Below are 21,875 nucleotides of genomic sequence, written 5' to 3' on the forward strand. Positions count from 1 at the left end.
AAGTATGAGAACGAGGGTGCCATCCCCGGCTGAGAAAGACATTGTGAGAACCAGGGCCCCGCCCCTTAGCAAACATGTGGCTTGGCATCAGGAAGTTGTCACTATTCATAGAACCACCAGTAAGTTATATTGATCAATGCTACCAGCCAATTAGCTTGGAGCTGTGTGTGGGGACTGTCCTGCTTCCTGATCCACAGGGGGCTTCTGGGAGAAGCCTTTGAGGATCACCCTTTTCTTTTGGGAACTAGCTTCTGGTGTCAGAAATTCATGTGTTTACTTTGGAGGCATGGATAGGTAGGTGAAGGTAGCTTTCTCTCTCTCTCTCTTTGCTAACTCCTAATATATTTAAATAAATACTTAAAAGCCTAAAATGTTGCCGAATTTATCAGTAAACTTAGCTGGTTCTATCGGCCCACACATGGGGGGTGGGGCAGATTAGATTTCAAACATAACAAAAGTCTTATATTCCTTTCTCTTATTTCATTTAATGGAAATACCAAGGGTAACACTTATTCTGTCCCAAAGTCTTCTATACTTTGTATAGCATGGTGACATGAATCCTTTGTTAGAAAAAAAGGGTGATCAAATGAGCCCTGTGACCTACTTATTGTTGAGTTATATTGAATTGACTAATAATTTACTTAGTGATGATGATGATGATGATAGTGATTATTAATCACTTACTATGTACCAGGCACAGATTCAGACCTTACTTAGGAGTGGCTATTTTGGCTCTGCACCTTTTCTGCCACTTCTTTTCCTAAAATACATATACATATACATACACACATACATACATAGATACATAGACATATAAACACATAATACATGTATCTCAAGAATTTTCTCCAAGATAACATAACATTCATACTAATTTATTTTTGTCCTTTCTCATAATATATGTGAATACATATATACATACACTTATACATACATACATACATATAGGTAGATATGTATATACATATTAACATTAACCTACTGTAGAATATCTTAGACTGAAGTAACAACTCAAGAACTGGACATATTAGAATTCATAATAACCTATTTTGTGCCTGTCATATATTGTTTCCCTATGAAGGATGTCTTTTTAAGATAGAAGTTGGAATCAAATAATTCTCCTATTTGGTATGAGTATGCACTCCCATGATTACAGAGGTTTTTCTGCCTTGTTTCTTATTTTTGACCCTATCCTCAAAATCATCTTTAAAAACAAGATCGGGGTGTGGGGGCAGCTAGTTGTGCAGTGGGATAAAGCACTGTCCCTGGATTCAGGTAGGATCTGAGTTCAAATCTAGTCTCATGCCCACTTGACACTACTAGCTGTATGACCCAGGGCAAGTCAATGACCCTCGCTGCCCAGCCCCCCCCCAAAAAAAAATGATGGGAAAGTAGCTTCATCCCAAAATGATAGATTTTATATACTATTTGGGAGAAAAATAAGCCAATATTACAGAAATGTTTACTGAGGTTTGATTGCCAAATTTCTACCTTCACTTCTATAGCCTTGAATATGTTTAGAAAGATGCTACTGTTGACATTCTATTGCTTCTCCTGCTTCTGTTTGCCATACTTATTTATTCTCAAATATCTTTTCTTGAGGGTTTTTGATAGGCAAACAATTTTTCACTTATACTTTTTTCTAAAAATACTTGAAACCCATCATTATAATTAAATATTAATTTTGACTTATGTAATTAAATACAGATATTCAAAATGGGTCACCCTAAATTGCATCTTAAAATCCATTGCTCTTTGGAACAAATTATTCAATTGAAATTTCAAAACCTCTGGGCATTTTTCTTCTTTTATTTTTTTCCCATAATGGGATTAAAGTTTCTTGTCATTATTTTTTTTGGTGAGGCAATTGGGGTTAAGTGACTTGCCTACGGTCATACAGCCAGTAAGTGTTAAGTGACTGAGGCTGGATTTGAACTCAGGTACTCCTGATTCCAGGGAGTGCTCAATCCACTGTGCCATCTAGCTGCCCCCCATGTTGTTTTTTTATGTGAAATTTCAGGTCCTTAGTTTGTCTCTACATATTTTGTCTTTGAGACGATTAAATTTTGCTTGAGTAGGAAGTAGATTTCTTTTTGTTTTACTCTTTTTTTTTACTTCTCTTCTGCTAAGTTGTCATTTACTTCTAAGTATTTGTATTCTCACACTCTTATCCTCTTTCTTTTTTTTTCTTTTCTGAGATTTTCAATCTAAAATTCCAGGTTTTTTCATATTCTGCTTATTATTCTTGTTGTGCAGGACGTATATACTTCTCTCATCATTCTTTTTTTTTTCTCTTCTGAACCACTGAAAACTAGCATTTTATGATTCAATTGGGTATAGTAATTTATCTTAACCTGCACAAAAGTAGGAGGGTAAGGTGATAAGTGGGGAGGGGTGAAAGAAAGTAATGAATATAGGGGGAGGGGTAAGTCAGAAGCAAAACACTTTTGAGGAGGGACAGGGTGAAAGAATATAGGAAATACAGGAAATGTAATGGGGAGGGAATGGAATGGAGGGAAATACAGTTAGCAATAGGAACTGTGAAAAAAGATTGAAGTAAGTTTCTCTGACAGCTCTCATTTCTCAAACACATGGAGAATGGAGTAAAATTTGTTAAAATAAGAGCCCTTCCCAAATTGATGGATGATTAAAAGATATGAAATTTTCAAATGAAATAATAAAAGATACCTATAGCCATATGAATAAAGAAATTATCTAACTCACTATTGATTGGAGAGATGTAGGTCAAAACAGTTCTGGGGGACTACCTCACACCTATTGGATTGGACAACAGGAGAGCGAGGAAAATGATTAATGTTGTAGAAGATGTGGGGAAAATGATACATTAATGCACTGTTGGTGAAGTCATAATTGGGAATTATGATCAAAGGGCTATAAAATCATGCATATTCTTTTACCTAGTATTACCACTGCTAGTTTGCTATCCAAAAAGAGATAAAAATGTTAAAGTACATATATGTGCAAAATATTTATGGAAGCCCTTTTATGGTGCAAAGAATTTGAAATGAACATGCAGTTTTCAGAACAAGAAATCAAGTTACCAAGAGCCACAAAACAAAACAAAACAAAAAAGTATATGCTAAAGCACTACTGATTAGAGATTTGTAAAGTAAAACTACTGTGTGATACCAGCTCACACCTAGTAAATTGGTAATAAGTGAGAAAATGAAAATGACAAGTACTCAATAGAATGTGGAAAAATGGGTAACTAAAGCACTGTTGGTAGAGTTATGAATTACTCTAAATATTGTGGAGAATAATATGTAACTACTCCCAAAATTGCTATAAAATCTTACATACCTTTGATCCAGAAAGATCACTACTGGGTATCTATCCTAAAGAAACAAAAGAAAAGGGGAAAGGCCCTATTTATACAAAAATATTCAAAACATCAATCTTTGTGTTGATGAAGAATTGAGAGAAAAGCCAGAAATTGGGTAATGGATGAACAACTTGTGATAAATAATTGTGATGCAATACAATTATGCTATAAGAAATGAGTAGGAGGGTGAAGACAAGGTGGTGGAGAGAAGCCAAGACTTTGCCTGAACACTCCTGAGTTTCCCTCAAAACCAACATTAAATCAAGCCTTTCACTGGATTCTGGAGCTATAGAAGCTATAAAAAGAGAGAAAAACAGTCCTCAAGCTTAAGACAATTTAAAAGAACTTCAGGAAAGGTCTGTTTCACTTGGGTAATGGGGGAGCACAGCACAGCATGCAGAGTATCTGGACAGGCCAGCGGAAGGCTGAATACTGGAGGTTGTAGTTTTATCTCCTTTTCTTAACCAACCCTTCCTCCTTTCCTGGTCACCTCTGCCCCTGACATAGTCTCCTTAAGTAGTTCACCTACAAGTAGCTTGTTTTGTCCTCTATTTTGGGTTCAACAATATTAAAAATGTTGCTGCATTCAAGCCTGTTGGAGGATACAAATTTGTGCATATACTTGCACAGTCCCTAGAATTGGTCTCCATCTCCTTTTATATTGATCTTCTTGGAAAGATAGGCCTAAGATTTCATTGACATCAGGGTGTCCTGGCACACCCACAGTAACAGCTCTTAGGCTTCTAGATATCTTCTATTATAGTCATGGATTTATTGGGGGAATTTACTGATAACTGGCAATTCCCTGTGATTTTGTAGTTTATTGCTACATGTAGCACTATTAAATAGATAGATAGATAGATAGATGTATATATATATATATATATACACACATCTTTATTCATCATCTTTCTATCCATCCATATCTGTATGTATATATAGTGTATATATATATAGAGAGACATATATGTGTATGCATATATATGTGTATACACACGAACATAGTCTATTGATTTTTTTAGTAGAGCTAGGATTAATCATAATCTTTTATACCTCTGTCTTTAAAAGAATGCTTGTTAACCTATTTGATACAGACATTCTACTAGGATTTCTGTGAATTACTGAGATATGGGATGCAACTGACTCTAAACAATTAAAAATCAAAATTGTAGACTCAAGGTAATGGGAGTGTGACCAGGCTATATATACCAATGAGAAATTTGGAAGAAATAGGATTAAAATATGTTATCTCTTGAAGAAAAATCTAAGATTCCTATTATAACGCTCTGACTTGTTTTCCTTCACTTCTTCTATATGAGTTTATATCCATTATTTCATATCTTAGAAATGAACCCTCTTCCTCTCTCCATTCCTTGATAGGGAGAGTGATACAGTTTATACAGGACAGTTAATGAAAATGCCTGGAGTCTAGTTGTGGAGTATTTTGTGTGATAGACATCAAGCAGGTCAGTGTAGATACATTATAGTGAGATGGTCAGACCAGCATTTTAGGAAGACCACTTTGACAGCTAAGCAGAGAATGGATTGAAATGAGCAAAATCAAACAATTATATTTACTGGCCCCTATATAAATATATTACAAAATCTGAACTAGATCCTCACTGCAGCAAGGTAATTCTTATAGACTTCCAAATCTTTTTATCCCTCCTCTAGTCAGTCATGGCATCTTAAACTCCCACACTTTAACCTGAGGACCTTGACACGTATTAAAAACAAAATGAAATAAAACAAACAAAAAATTGCTACAAGTTCCCTATTCTCTCTTCCTCACCTCATTTCAGTCAGACAACTTACAGTCTTCTACTTCTTCTTCAATTAAAAAAAAGGTTGCTTTTCCCCTTGTTCAGGTCCACTCATTCGCAAGTGCTCTTGAGCCTATCATATTTTTATCATCTTTTCCAGCACATTATCTCCTCCATTATTTCCTTTTGTCATTAATCTTCAATGTCCCCCAGTCAACTGATCAGCTTCCTAATGTCCATAGACATGGCCTTATGATTACATACTTTAAAAAACTCTCTTGATTCAAACAACTCTGATATATTCCTCTATTTTTTATGCCACTTTTTGATAAGTCCCTTTAAATATTGTGTAGCTGGCTGACAAAGCGGGTAGAGTGCTAGAACTGGAATCAGGAAGTCTCAGCTCCATAAGTTCAAATCTGGGCTTAGACACAATAGCTGTGTGACATTGTGCATCATTTAACCCTGCGTGGTTCAGGCCCAAATCTAGAAAATGAGCTGGAGAAGGAAATGGCAAACCACTTCACTATCTTTGCCAGGAAAACCCCAAATAGGGACATGAAAAATTGGAAAAGACTCAAAAATAAAACGTCCTCAACCTTTAGGAATTCATCTATAATCAGTGTCTTTACTTCCTCTTCTTTTTGTTGATTCTAAGACCTCAATATTTTGGCTTCTGAACTCTTCAATAAATTTAAACTGCTCACTATATAATTACCAATGATAGTTGCTCAATCTAATGGCTTTTTCACAATCCCCATCATTCTTTACCCTATGGTCATCATTGATACTGTAGATGTCCCTCATTTAGTGAATGCTCTCTCCTCTCTAGACTTCAATGACACAACTCTCTTGAATCTTCTCCTGCCTGTTTGCTCCTCTTTCTTCTTTGCTGGATATTAATCCAGGTCATACTCATGAGCCCTGGATATTTTCCAAGCTTCTTTCCTGGTTACTTTTCTCTGCTTTCTCTATACTTTAGCAAGAGAAGAGGGAAATAGGCAATTACATGGTACAGTGCATAAAGCTCTGAACCTAGAGTCAGGAAGACCTGACTGAAAATCTGACCTCAGATCCTTACTAGCTATGTGACCCTGGAAAAGTCACTTAACCTCTGTCCGATATGGTTTCCTCAATGTCAAATGGGGCTAATAAGTATACCTACTTCACAGTGGCATTCCTAGGTAAGATGAAATTCTATTTATAAAGGTGTTTTCACATAGTAGGCACTTAATAAATATCTGTTCCTGTCATCTTTCCCCATATCTTATTTGTTCTCATTAGTTCAATTATTCACTAAACAGGTGATTCATACATACACACATGTGTGGTATATGTGTGTATTCATATGAAACCTCTTTCCTGAGCTCCAGTCCAATAATACTGATCATCCTTTAGGAAATCTAAAACTAGATGCTTTGTAGATATTCTAAATTCAACTTGATTAAGAACTCATTATTTTTCCTCAAAATACTCACATTACCAACTTCCCTATTCATCTCAAAAGTACCATCCATCCTCCTAGTCACCTAGGCTTGCTACCTCAGTGTAATATTTGATTCATCACTTACACTCAATCTGTCCTTACGTCCTTTAACTTCTTCCTTCACAATTCTATCTCTCTCTCTCTCTCTGTCACTTTGTATATATACACACACACACACATATACATACATATATATGTATATATGTCTGTGTGTACATAATACACACATACATATTTGTGTATTCTCTTCTTTGTTCCACAACCAGTCAGCTAGCAAATTCATTTAGCCTTTTACCATCTTGCATAAACTATTGTAATAGTCTTCTGGCTGTTCTTGAATCAGATCCCTTCCCATTCTAATCTATCCTTACCTCAACTAGCATAGTGATTTCCTTAAAATTCCAGTCTGATCATGTTTTCCACTCCCACACATACAAAAAAACAAACTTTTTTTTCTATGATCAAAGAAAATCTATTCTTAAAAAAATATAAAGCCTTCCCAACCCCACCCCTTCCTGCATTTCAAAATTTCTTATATTTTGCCCCCTTCCAGATACCCAATGAAGAAGCCTTTTACATGTTCTTTCCCCTTGCCATCTTATTCTACCTCTCTGTGTGAAATATGAGTCTCTGACATAGATATGCACAATCATGATATGTGCATTTCTGAGGTTTTTCACAAACTTAGATAAAATGTGCTGACAATATTACATTGCAATTACATTGAAAAGGTAATTTATCCTCATTTATTTCTTATAATTCCAATTAATAAAGTAAACTCAAACACTTCCAAACTATTGGTCAGTTATGGTACCCATCCCTTTTTTATTTCATTTTGTGTTTCTATCACCTTAATATACATAAGGAAATTGCATACAATTAGCACTTAAAATTTAAAACAAAAAAAGTAAAATCAAATTACTTTTATTTAGGATATTTGTTGAAAATATTTCAATATCCTTCCACAAATCTGATATTTTAGCCCTACACTCTCACAAAACTCTGGCAAGGAGTCACTATTCTATTCTATTAGTTATTGAAACCTATATTCCAAACTGCATATAGAAATAAATTCTTTAATTGTACATCTTTATTTTTATTATTTAAGTGACAGATACTAATATATCATTGCTGAAGTAGGAAAAAATAGAAACCATTTATTTTTTGGTTGACTAAAAGGATTGTCACAGTGGAAAACATGGATATATGTGAATACATTGGTTTTGTGAAAGTGTGCCTGTGATGAGGACATAATGATAGAGTAAGATAGCTATTCATGGAATTGAGAGCCTTCCAGTGCTGAAAATCAATGGAAAAAAATAATATGTTTACATGCAGAGGCTTTCTACCAAGAATAGACTCTGGATCAAGTCTAGGGAAATTTAGAGTCAGCAACACATTTCCCTCTGATAATATTTTTCTCTAAGTGCAAGCAACTTACCAGGCATTTCTTTGCTTTACAAGAGTGACTGCCACTGATAATCACTTATTATTCTTAGACCTATCCTTCTGCTGGTGTGGGATACAATAGATACCATAAAGTTGAAGATACGAGGTTGAGAAAGCTGGGAGAAGTAATTGGTTTTCATTAAAGTCTTAGATTCCTCCAGGACAGGTTGCCTCTACAACTGGTTTAATATGTGAAATAAATACGTGAAGAAAGATGCATTTTTTTGTAGTTAAGGAAATCCTATTCTCTTCCTCCTAAAATGTTCCTCTTTTACTATGTTGGCAACTATGTCTTCTATTATGTCTTCATGTGGAGGTTTAAAAAATAACAGTTAAATTCAATTGCTAGGGAAAACAACAACAATAACAGCAACAGAACAGAAGCTATGGCAAAAAGAGATACGAGGATACCGACTGCTTTTATTTCAATATATGATCACAGTACAACCAGCATTTGAAAATTAGAGAAATAGACAGCAAATCAAATGAACTGGCTAAAAATTTGGACCTTAGGTAATCAACTTCCTTCCCTTTCCTTTTATCAACTAGCTCTTACTGAAACCTGACTTTCCTCTGATGACCCTGACTCCCTAGCCACCCTTTCAATTCTCCTCAGTTCACTCAGTGAGGCAAGGGAGTTGGAATAATCCTTGCACCTCATAACTACTTTCAGGTTTCTCCCCTTCCATCACTCAGTAACCTCACTACCTTTGAGGTTCATGGCATTCATATCTGCCACTCAGTGAAAATCCTGGATGCTATTATCTAGACAACCCCACCCCCAACCCCAGGTCATTCCCCTGTCTCAGTGAGTTTGAAATTTTGCTTGTGATTTTTCTCTCCTTCTTAACTGTTGCCCTAAATATATAAATTTTCTCCCTCAAATACCCTAATCACTCAGTCCCTCAACCTACTTGTTCAAGTGATATTATTTCACATCTTAGTACACTGTATCCTGACCCCAAAATCATCATGTCACTGGTCCTCTTTAAAAATGGAAAAAAAAACAAGAAATTCCATTCCATTTTGTCCAAGGGATTGCCCCCTCTGTCATCTCCACTCTTTCATTTATTTTCAGTTTCTCCTTCTCTACTGTATCACTTCTGACTGTCTACAAGCATTCCCATGTCTGATCCTGGAAAAACAAAACAAAACAAAACAAAACAAAAAAACACCTTTATTTCATCCAACCATCCATTCTAACTATAGTCCTATAACTCTTTTTATGTAGCTAGACAGAATAGTGGCTAGAGTACTGCGCCTGGAGTCAGAAACACATGAGTTAAAATCTGGCTTCAGATACTACCATGTTTGCCTCAGTGTTCTCATCTATAGAATGAACTGGATATTGTTTTTGTTGTTGTAGTTTGTCTTTTGTTCTCCAAAAGGACCGTAAAATCTGGGTAATGTCATGACTTGAAATGAATTGGATTTAAGTAACAGAGGACAGTGCAAGGTCACCAACCTCATTCTTTTCTTTTCTCCAGAGCCATTGGGGTTCAATGGCAAGATATATATCAAGATGACTGGACATTGACCCTGAATGTTTAAGGCAATTGGGTTTAAGCAACATAACCAGGGTCACAAAGCTAGTAAGTATCTGAGGTGAGATTTGAACTCAGGTCTTCTTGACTCTAGGGGCAGTTTTTTTGTTTTTGCTTGTTTGCTTTACTCTAGGGGCAGTATTTTGTCCACTATAACACATAGCTGCCCCATGAGCTGGAGAAGGAAATGGCAAACCTCTTCATTATCTTTGCAAAGAAAAGCCCAAATTGGGATCTTGAAAAGTTGCATATGAAAAATCAACAAGAACAGCACTGACACTTTTTACCTTTTTTATCTGAAAAACTGATACCTAATAATGTGTGGTGATTTATCATGGGGACTATGCCTGAGTGACATGAACGTCATCAAAGAAGGCCCTACTTTCTGTTTAGCATATATTTCTGACTAAGAATTAGTGGAGTCTGGGGCAGCTAGGTGGTGCAGTGAATAGAGCACCAACCCTGGATTCAAATCTGGCCTCAGACACTTAACACTTATCAGCTGTGTGACCCTGGGCAAGTCACTTAACCCCAATTGTCTCACAAAAAGAATTAATGGAGCCAAAAAAAAAGAAAAAAGAAAAAATTAGTTGAATCAATAAATATAGAAATGAAGTAATTATGCTTTTTCTCAGCTCAATTAATAAAGTTCTGAAAAGAATAGAAATAGTGATAATCTGAGACCGAAAATAAAGACATAACTATAGAGGATATAAAATTATCTATTTGCTGCTGATACGATAGTTTACTTAGAAAATCACAGGGAATCAGCAAAGATACTGAGACAAGTTATAGCTTCAATAAAGCAGGCTTCAAAATAATCACAAAAATTAATAGCATTCCTATGTGATAATAAAGCATACAAAACAAAACTTATGATTTATAATACACATTATAATACAGTATATAGTGCATATAATTATTGATGACATATTATCATTTTGTATAATAAAATTATCTACAATATAGTAATATTCAAAAACTACATAAAATGAAAAAAGAAGAGAAACAACATTTCTTATAACCACAAAATACATGTAATATCTAGAGATCAATTTATCAAAGCATTAAGAATACTCAGATTAAATTACAAGGTTAGTTTTAAGGAAATAAAGAAAACTTAAATAGCTGATGGAATACTCAGTGCCCATTTCTGGGCTATAATCATACAATTAAAGAAGCAAAACTGCTAGCGTTAATTTAAGGTTTAAATGCAAAACCAATCAAATAATTAAAATAATTTATGAAATTTGATAAAATTTTTACAATATTCACTTAGAAAAATAAAAGGTCTAGAGTCTCAAGGGAAATATTTTAAAAGTAGGGAAGAAAGGGGAATAGCACAATATTATGAAGCAATAGTAAGCAAAACCATCTAGGGTAGTTAAAAAAAATAGTAAAGTAGCTCAGTGGAATAGACTAGATATTGGAAAATCAGATATACTGGAACTCAATAAAACAATCTTCATAAACAACAACAACAATGACAACAACAACAGGAAAACACAAATTAATCACGTAATTTCCTATTGGATAAAAACTGCTGGGGGAAAATGGATTGTAGTCTAGTATAATTTAGACTTAAGCAACATTTTGCATCATATTGTACATAAGCAGATTATACATATGTATACACACATCTATTTATCCACATACATATGTAGCTTGGAGGCACAGTGGATAGAGCAGTGTCCCTAGAGTCAAGAGGACCTGAATTCAAATCTTGCCTCAGACATTTAGCACTTACTATCCATGTGTAAAGCCTAAAATTCTAGCTGAGATGTTTAAAATCTAATGTGTGGTCACCTGACCTGACCCCAGTTTTGGGGAGAAACTAGGTAAGATTTAATGTTCAATTCAGCAAGAGTTTAGGTTTTAAAGTGTTAGAAGTTAGTGAAGAGAGAGAGGTTGAGAACAGATCGCTTATAGAATGGAAAAGCCTAGCGTAGATCTATTTGGTCTAGCCAGAGAGAAAAACTTTCCTTTCCTAGCAGCCCATGTGAAGTCCTGTCACCACGCCAAAGTCCAGACAAAAAGACTGCTTCTCAGTGACTTCTTCCAGAAGCCAACTGTGAAATGGGAAGCAGGGCCATCCACACACACAGAGCTCCAAGCTAATTGGCTGGTAGGTTTTATTGACATGACTACGGGTGATTCTATAGACATAACTTCCTGATGCCAAGTCACATGTGGATGCCCAGTCACATGCTCTCTCCTGAGGGTGGAGCTCTGATTCTCAAACATTTAACCCTGGGTAAATCACTTAACCCAATTGCCTCAAACATCTGGGTCCACCTACAGTCATCCTCAGACACACACACACACACACACATACACCTATACACACACGTATATATGTATACATACATGCATACACACATGTACACACATATATACATATGAATACACAATATACATGCATGTATATGTATATATGCATACATGTATGTGTATATGTGTGTACGTATGTATATATGTATGTATATATACATATACATATATACATATACATACATATATGTGTGTATGTATGTATGTATGTATGTATGTATGTATGTATGTATGTATATATATGTATCTTGCCACTAGACCAAGATGGCTCTGGAGTAAAGAGTGAGTCTGGTGACTTTGCACAGACCTCCTCACTTAAATGCAATTCAGTGCAAGTCATGCCATCAACCCATAGTCTTCTTCAAGAATGAAGGCTAAACAATAATTCAATGCTTCATTTTCTCTTAGAAGTTACACTATAATAATAAAACCATCAACAACAACAGTAACAATAACAAAACATATAGATATTGATATAGATATGCATGTAATGCATGTGCATATATATGCATAATAAATGTACATATATAATATATAACAGATATATCTGCATATATATGTGTATATGCTTTGTATATATGTAAGTATATGACTAAAGCTACTCACTAATAGATAAATAGGTGTTTAAAAGGATATTAATAGTTTTCAAAAGAACAATTGCAAGCAATTAAGAACCATCTCAAAAAATGCTCCACGTGATTAATAATATTTCTTCTTACTGTAGAGGCCATCATCTCCTCCTAATGTCTGATGTCCACAACATTATTGTCATCCTCAGCTGCTCACTGTCTCTCACCTACCATATTCATTCTGTTGTAAAGGTCTTCATATTTGACCTTTGCAACATCTATTGATTAGGCTCTGTTTTCTCTATCACTGCCAGCACTCTTGTGCTGGCTCTCATCACCTTATATGTGGACTTTTGTAATAGTCTACTGGTGGTTCTGACTTTCTCAATTCTCTCTCCAATCCAAAACAGTCTCCATTTACTTACATGATATTCATTATTTTCATAAACTTAGGTATAATTATGTCTTTCCCCTACTGAGTAAACACCAGTGTCTCCCTTTTGTCTCTAGGATCAGATACAAAATCCTCTATTTAGTATTCATAGCCCTTCATAACCTAGCCTCCCAGTTGCCCTTTCAGTTTTCTTATACCTTCCTTGCCATTATATGATCATTGATCCAATTATAATTACCTCTTTTATTTTTCACAACTAGCATATTCCATCTCTTGGCTCTGCATGTTTTTTCTGGTTGTCTCACATGGCTGGAATGTCCTCCCTCCTCATCTCTGCTTCCTTACTTTCCTGACTTCCTTCAAATCCCAACTAAATTCCCATTTTCTATGGAAAAGGTTTTCCAAGCCATATGAATCCCTGTGTTTTTCCTTTTAAAATAAGAGGGAGAGAGAAAGAGAGAGAGAGTGCGCACTTATTTGTACATATTTGTTTGCTCATTGACTTGATTATATTGTTAGTTCCTCAAGGGCACAAATTATCTTTTTGTATCCCTAGTGCTCAGCACAGTGCTGAAACAAACCAGTTATTCAATGTTTGGGGACTGGGCAGCTAGGTGGCATAGAGCACCAAATTTGCAGTCAAGAGGACCTGAGTTCAAATCTGGCCTCACATACTTACTAGCTGTGTGACCCTGGACAAGTTCCATAAATCTGTTTACCTCAGTTCTTTATGTACAGGAGAAGGAAATGGCAAACCACTCAAATGGGGTAATGAAGTATAGGACACAACTAAAAACAATGACTCAACAGAAACAACAACAACAACAACAACAAAATGACAGCTTTTCTTTAAAAAGAGGGGAAATTTAGTGTTGGAAGAATTTGGAGAATGTAGGGACAGTAGGACATTATTAGTGGAATTGTTAATTAGTGCAGTCATTTGAGAAAGCTATCTAGAGTTAGGGAAGCAAAGTTACTAAAATATCCATACCTTTGGACCCAGAGATTAAAACCCAAGGTTTATACAATAAAGAAGCCTTTGATAAGAAGAAATTTCTCATATATATCAAAATACTTAGAACATTTTTGTGATAGCAGAGAATTGGAAACAAAGTAGATGTCCATCAACTGGGAAATAGTTAAAGAAATCATAGTACATGAATGTAATAAAATACTACTGTGTTATAATAAATGATAACTGCATGGAATACAGAGAAACTTGGACAGATGCAGAGTGAAGTAACAGTACCAAGAAAACAATGATTGAAATAGGACAAATGGAAATAACAATCATTAAAAAGAACTGAACATTGCAAAATTACAAGTTACAAGCATGGGTAGAACAAAGTGATATTAATGACACCCTCACTCCTATACTTTTCTCAAAGTGGTAATTCCACAAATGCTATAAGTTGCACATATATTCAGACTTTTTTGGATGTATTGATGAGGGTTTTTATTATTTTTTCCACTTTTATGTCTTAAAATATTATAGCAATTGTAGTGATGTACAAGAAAATGTATGAATATTTATTTTTAAAAAGAGAATGTGTTCTCAGTTTTGTTAATAAGAAACACACAGATGAATTTGTACTTACTCTCTTGAGTAGCAAGAATATATTCCATTTCATGGGGCTTCCCCTTGCTATACCAATAGAGTGAGTTGTTGAAGAGTCGCAAAGTCTTCTAGCACCACCAACTTTCCAGGGTGAATGTAGTTTATCCGAGCAAGCTAACAGTCAAAAGAGAAGAGGGTTCAGGATATTTCTCACTATGTCATGCTTTCTACATACACACATTCATATATGCAAATATGCACTATACACATGTAATATATATGCATATCATTGACATAGTCTGAATATATCTTTTCTTTACTCATATCTCATAGAGAATTTTCATTTTCTCTCAGAAAACCTAGCCTATTGTGAGTAATTAATATGCTTTCTATTTCCCTTTTGATTTCCTAGTACACTCGATTTCACACAGTAGGTGCTCAATAAGTGTCATTGACTGACAATCTCAACCTGTGGGTGGTTAAGATATCCTAGCTATGTTCATTACCACTGACCTATGCATCTGCGATTTAATGAGGTCAGTTTGAGTACATGGGGAATCAAAGCCCTCTAAACCTCATTAAAGGAAACTACATTGCAATTAACAAGAACCAAGGGAGTGCATGGATAACATTGAAAGGAGTTGATTATGTCAATACCAGAGCTGGCTGTGGATTTAACACTGTAGGTTAAAACAAAGCATTTTTCCAGTTATTCAGTTATTTCATTGGGTTTGATTTTCCATATTTATTCTCAATTCAATTGACTAAAGTATTCAATAGGTAACTTTTTTGCATGTATCATGGACAATGTATACTTTCATACTTCAAATAACTTGTGATTCCATTGGAGAAGCTTCTCACTTGCTGAGGCAGATTGTTGTGGCTCAAAAATAGTTTATCACTTGGTCATCATTCTAACAGTGACAAGCTTCTTTGAGATTTTTAGTTCTACCTACATTCATTATTAAGTTCATGCTCAAAGAGTTTCTAGATTAATATAACCTGCTTAATATTCTACTCCATTATCATAGCCTTGGAATATAGAACTACAAAGAAATATGGAATCAGAATGCAGGTTGAAGCAAACTATTTTCACTTTTATTGTTTTGTTGTTGTTGTTTGTTTCCTTTTTTCCCCTTTTGTTCTGATTCTTCTCTTAAAACATGACTAATGTGGAAATATGTTTCACATCACTGTAATGTAACAAATTGTTTGCTGGCTTTGGAATGGGCAGGGAAGGCAAGGGAGGGTAGGACAACAATTTGGACCTCAAAATCTTACAAAAATGAATGTTGAAAACTATCTTTACATGTACTTGGAAAAAATAAAGGTCTGTAAAAAATGTTATGGCATATGATTGTGATGAAAAAATTGTGTGCTGTAAGAAATGACCAGGGCAATTGGTTTCCAAAAAATGTGGTAAGACCTGTATTAACCAAGGTAAAGTAAATTGAGAAGAACCAGTAGATAACTACTAACAGTAACAGTAATGTTGTAATAATGATCTCCTGCAAAAGACTTGGCTACTCTGATAAATACAATGATCCAAGATAGTTCCAAAGGACTCATGATGACAAAATAGTATCCAGCTCCAGAGAGAGAAATGAGAAACGCTGGGTTCAGCTTGAAGTAAATTTTCTCACTTTATTTTTCTTGCTTTTTTTTCAACATAGCTAAAATGGCAATGTGTTTTATATTACTTTACATGTATACTTAATATCATACTGCTTTTGCCTTCTTAGTGGGTAGAACAAATGGGATAATTTTAAACTCATAAGGTAAAAAAAATGTTTAAAATAAATAAATTATATTTAAAACATAAAAAATAAATGTTTTTAAAAGGAGCACTTAGTGGGGCAGCTAGGTGGCACAGTGAATAGAGCACCAGCCCTGGAGTCAGGAGAACCTGAGTTCAAATCCGGCCTCAGACACTTAACACTTACTAGCTGTGTGACCCTGGGCAAGTCACTTAACCCCAATTGCCTCACCAAAGAAAAGAAAAAAAAAGAAAAAAAAAAGGAGCACTTAGTGCTGACAGTTTACACAAGATGAAAATTGATTTATTTTTGCTAAATTGGTAATCAAAGAAACTAAAATGAAATTTCAGCTATTATATATCTTTTAGACTATTGAAAAACTGCTTATATCTGCAATGGAATAATAATTTTTGCTTGGTTCTTCAGGAACATTTCTAGAATTCATTTTATCACAGTTTTCTTTTAAATAAAATATTAGATTATCTATACTGATGTTGGTTTTACACTAAAATGAGCATTTACAAATAGTATGAAAATGTGTACTGTCATTAAAGACCCATACACCCAGCAACAGTACACCTACAACCAAAATACATAATAAAGTAGAAGCCTTAATAATGTAGCACAAGTGATCATCACAACGAAATTGCTTGGAAAATAATAATTTTTAAAAAGCAAACAAAAGTACCCATCTAAGCTTCATTGACATAAAGTCTACAAAGATGAATTTATTATAAGAAATAACCTAAAATCTTCTATTTGAAGATGAATTTATAGTTAAACTTGAGAGCCCCACCCCATCTTCTATTTAAGGAAAACACCTTAGGCAATCATTTTCTCATTTCCCACCTCCCTGCATTCCCTTCATCATTATGCCCACATGACAGGTACCTCTCCCACCATCACAACCCCACCCCCACCTCTTCCTGTTTTTCAGTTTATTTTTATGTATTGTTTTCCTCCATTAGCTCCTTAAGGGAAAAAAATATCTTCTGCCTTTTCTTTTTATCACTAACCCTTAGCACAGTGCCTAGAACATCGTAGATGTTTATTAAAAGTTTTTGAATGATTGAAAGCTCTTGGAGGTCTTGTGAAAAATAAACAAATATATAAAGAAAAAATTAAGACTTGATGTATCTGAAAATGGATGTTGATTTATTTATTATATTGTATATTAAAAAGTATATATTATATTATATTATATTATATTATATTATATTATATTATATTATATTATATTATATTATATTATATTATATTATATTATATTATATTATATTATATTATATTACATTATATTACATTACATTACATTACATTACATTACATTACATTACATTACATTACATTACATTACATTATATTATATTACATTACATTATATTATATTACATTACATTACATTACATTATATTATATTATATTATATTATATTATATTATATTATATTATATTATATTATATTATATTATATTATATTATGTTATGTTATATTATGTTATGTTATATTATGTTATGTTATGTTATATATTATGTTATATTATGTTATATTATATTATATAGTATTTCTTTTATCTCTCCTTAATTTTCTATTATAGCAATATTTTCTAGTTTTCTTTAAGAGGAATAAGCTGCTGACTTCATTTTAATAATGGTAACCTTCCTTAATAAAATTTCTTTCATCACATGAAACTTGTTGGAGCAAACTTTTTATACTTTGTACAAACCCTCGCCAATATAAAAAAAGGTTTTCCTAATGGTTTTCCTTTTCATCTCCATGACCTCCCCCCAAGGTGAATTACTTACAGATCTGTCTCAAGAACAGTTATGAGGTATCTCCTAAACCCTAGGTCTATCTAGTCTCTAACAAGACATTTATAGTTGACACAGTTTAATAAATACTTTCCCCCCACCTTATTTCTCCAGGCAGTGACTAAAATTGAAAGTTGTCTTTTTTTCCCTTTATATATCACTATTCTGGCCTATGGTGAGTAACCTTTTGTGATATGTATAATACTTTCCACATTAAAAAAAAAAACTAATTTCAGGTAATAAAGTATATTAACCACCCCCATTCTCTGAAACACAGGTGCTAGTTCAAGCTTCACTGATTCTCTCAGCTAGAACTAATTTCTCATTTTCCCAGTTTCTTGTTCATCTCCTCACATTAGTGGCTATTCAGCCACTATCCTATTCTGAGGTTTCTAGGAGTTAGCTTATAAATCAGAAATAGCCCAGAATTGGGGTTATTTTTTTTCTGGAAATTGATCCTTACATTAAGATTATAGAGTTAAGTGTTAATAGGAGAGAGGAAGAGAGTCAGATCAGATGCTTCTGTGGAAAAGTAGTATTGGCCTAGGAATTTGGTTACTTTAGTTGCTTTCACTGAATGCAATTCATTTCTACAAGCATTTTTTTTTTTTGGCTCAAGACACTGTGCTAGGCCCTGGGGATACAAAGATAAAGCAAAGAGTTTACATTCTGCTAGAGTGATTCAAAGAGTTTACGTTCTGCTGGAGTGATATGACAGGTACGTAAGCACATAGTATATAGCAAAAGTTACAAAGTATTTTCCAGAGTGATTGAGTACTAATAACTGGTAAAATAAGGAAAGATCTAATTCAGGAAGGGGCTCATGGGCTATGTTTGAAAGGCACTATGGATTCTATAAGGTAGAGATAGAGAATGCATGCCTGATACAAATATGAGGAACAGGAGCTCTTTTATATAATATATTATCTAATATTAAGAAAAGAACAGGGGTAAGGAATAGTTAAGTATAAAGACAATGGAGTTTGCAATACATCAAAAAGTAAGAGAATGAAGACAATGAGGGAAAGATAATTTTAGAACAAAAAAGATGCAAACATAAATAAGCGATTTGAAGGGAAGAAAAGAAAGAGGGATTTTAATTTTCTTCTTAGCTCAAGAAAAAATTGGGTAATATTTGGATAACTAAATAAAAAGAATTAAGGAAAATTAATAAATAAACTTAAAATAAAACCTCTCCAACATTACTGGAAAAGTGATAAATGGTGGAAGTGCTGGTGACCTTGAGTGTGATGGTAGAACATCTATGGAAAGTGGTCTAAAATAACTTAAGGAAAAATAAATAAAGACCAGGTGCTGTAGTTTCAGATGAAGAAAAAAACCAACAACAATTCAAACTAATTTACATATTCAATGTTATCAAATTCAAATTAAAATATTAATGAATCAGAAAAAATAATATTTATTTAGAAAAAAACAAAAAGTCAACAATATCAAAGGTAATAATTTAATAAAGAAAGAAATAATGGTTAGAAATACCAGATTTAAACTATATTTCAAGGAAGTAATTATCAAAACTCTTTGGCACTGGCTAAGATAGAAAGCTAGATGATTGAAATAGAGTACACATAAATTAACAGTAGCAAATAAACATAATAACCTTGAATTTGAAAATTCTAAAGATAGCATTTTGGTATAAGAATTTATTATTTGGTAAAAATTACTGGGAAAACTGAAAAACATTGTGGCAGAGTATAGCAAATAAGGTCAAACGGTTTACATTTCTGCATGGGAAGATAACACTTGTAACACCAAAGGGAACTTTCTTGTTATTAGGGAAGTTAGAAGGAGTATACTTAGACCAAGAACACAACTATGAGTTGAATATAATGGGATGATATATTTTTTAAAGTAATAAACATTTTTATTTATCTTTTTGGGTCCCAATTTTCACCCCTCCTTTCCCTCCCACCTTATTGAGGAGGTAAGCAATCACATATGGGTTATACATGTATGATTAGATAAAACATTACCATATTAGTCATTTTGTATAAGAAAACTTGAACAAAAGAAAAAATTATAGTGAAAAATATCATGTTTCAGTCTTTCAATGAATATTAGTTCTTTCTTTGGTGGTGGATAGTACGTTTCAACAATAGTCCTTTTGGATTGTCTTTGATCATTGTTTTGTTGAGAATAATAAAGTCTTTCACAGTTCATCAAACAATATTGCTGCCACTGTGCACAATGTTCTCTAGGTTCTGCTCTCTTCATTATACATCCGTGCATACAAGTATTTACAGGCCTTTTTGAAATCATCTTGCTTGTTATTTTTTAAAATTCTATCACCATCATATAACAGTGCTTGTTTAGCCATTTCCCAATTGATGGGCATTCTTTTGATTTCCAATTCTTAGCCACCACAATAAAGAGGTGCTACAAATATTTTTATACAAATAGGTCTTTTTCTCTTTAGGGGGATGTCTTTGGGATATAAACCTAGAAGTGGTATTGCTGGATCAAAGGGTATAAGCAGTTCTAAAGCCCTTTTGGCAAAGTTCCAAATTGCTCTCCAAAATGGTTGGATCTTTTCACAACTCCACTAACAGTAGATTAACATCCCAGATTTTCCACATACACTCCAAAGTTCAATGTTTTCTATTTAATTTATAGTTTCTACTCTGATACGTGTGAGGTGATACCTCAGTTGTTTTATGAATTTCTCTGATCAATAGTGATCTAGAGCATTTTTTCATATGATTATAGTTTTGATTTCTTTGTCTGAAAACTGCCTATTCTTATCTTTTGAACGTTTATCCATTCGGTAATGACTTGTATTTTTATAAATTTGACTCAGTTCTCTATGTATTTGAGAAATGAGGCCTTCATCAGAGTTATTTGTTTCAAAAATTCTTTCCCAGTTTTCTGTTTCTCTTGTCATCTTGGTTGCATGAGTTTTGTTTCTGCAACATATATTTTTTAAATTTCATGTATTCAAAATTATCTATTTTACATTTTTTTATTCTCTGTATCTTCTTGTGTCCTAAATTCTTCCTCTGCCCATAAATCTGACAGATAAATGATTCAATACTCTTAATTTTCTTATGTTATCATCCTTCATGTTTAAATTATGTACCCATTTTGACCTTATTTTAATATATGGTGTGAGATGTTGGTCTAAACCTAGTTTCTGCCATACTGTTTTCCAGTTTTTCCAGCAGTTTTTGTCAAATAGTGTCATTTGAACCTATTCTTTTCTACTAAGATGGGATTATATCTTTAAAGGGGGAGTGAGAAGAAGGAATGCACTGGGAGAGTTAGAATGTGGTAATATATCTCACATAATGAATTACAATGGAGAAGGAGATAGTCAGCACCACTTGAAACTTACTCTTATCAGAGTTAGCTTAAAGAAGGAGTAAAATATATAATCAATTTGGTATTGAAATCTATCTTACCCTACTGTAAAGTAGGAGGGGAATGGGTAAGGTAGGGGTGAGGGTGATAGAAAGGAGTACAGATTGAGGCAGGTGGTAATCAGTAGCAAAACTCTTTTTAGCATGTAAAGAGTTAAAGGAGATTGAGAGAGAGAGAGAGAGAGAGAGAGAGAGAGAGAGAGAGAGAGAGAGAGAGAGGAGTATAAACATGGAGAAAATAAGATGGAGAGAAATGCATAGTAATCATAATTGAGAAAAAACATTTAGAGCAAGTAACTAAAAAAAGCCTCATTTCTCAAACAAATAGAGAACTGAGTCAAATTTAGAAAAATATAAGAGCCATTCCCCAATAGACAAATGATAAAGGGATCTGAACAGGTGATTTTCATACAAAGTAATAAAAGCTATCTATAGTCATATAAAATGAAACAAATCACTATTAGACAAATACATATTAAAACAACTGTGAGATAT

The sequence above is a fragment of the Dromiciops gliroides genome, chromosome 1, assembly GCF_019393635.1.
Source record: "Dromiciops gliroides isolate mDroGli1 chromosome 1, mDroGli1.pri, whole genome shotgun sequence".
NCBI lineage: Eukaryota > Metazoa > Chordata > Mammalia > Microbiotheria > Microbiotheriidae > Dromiciops > Dromiciops gliroides.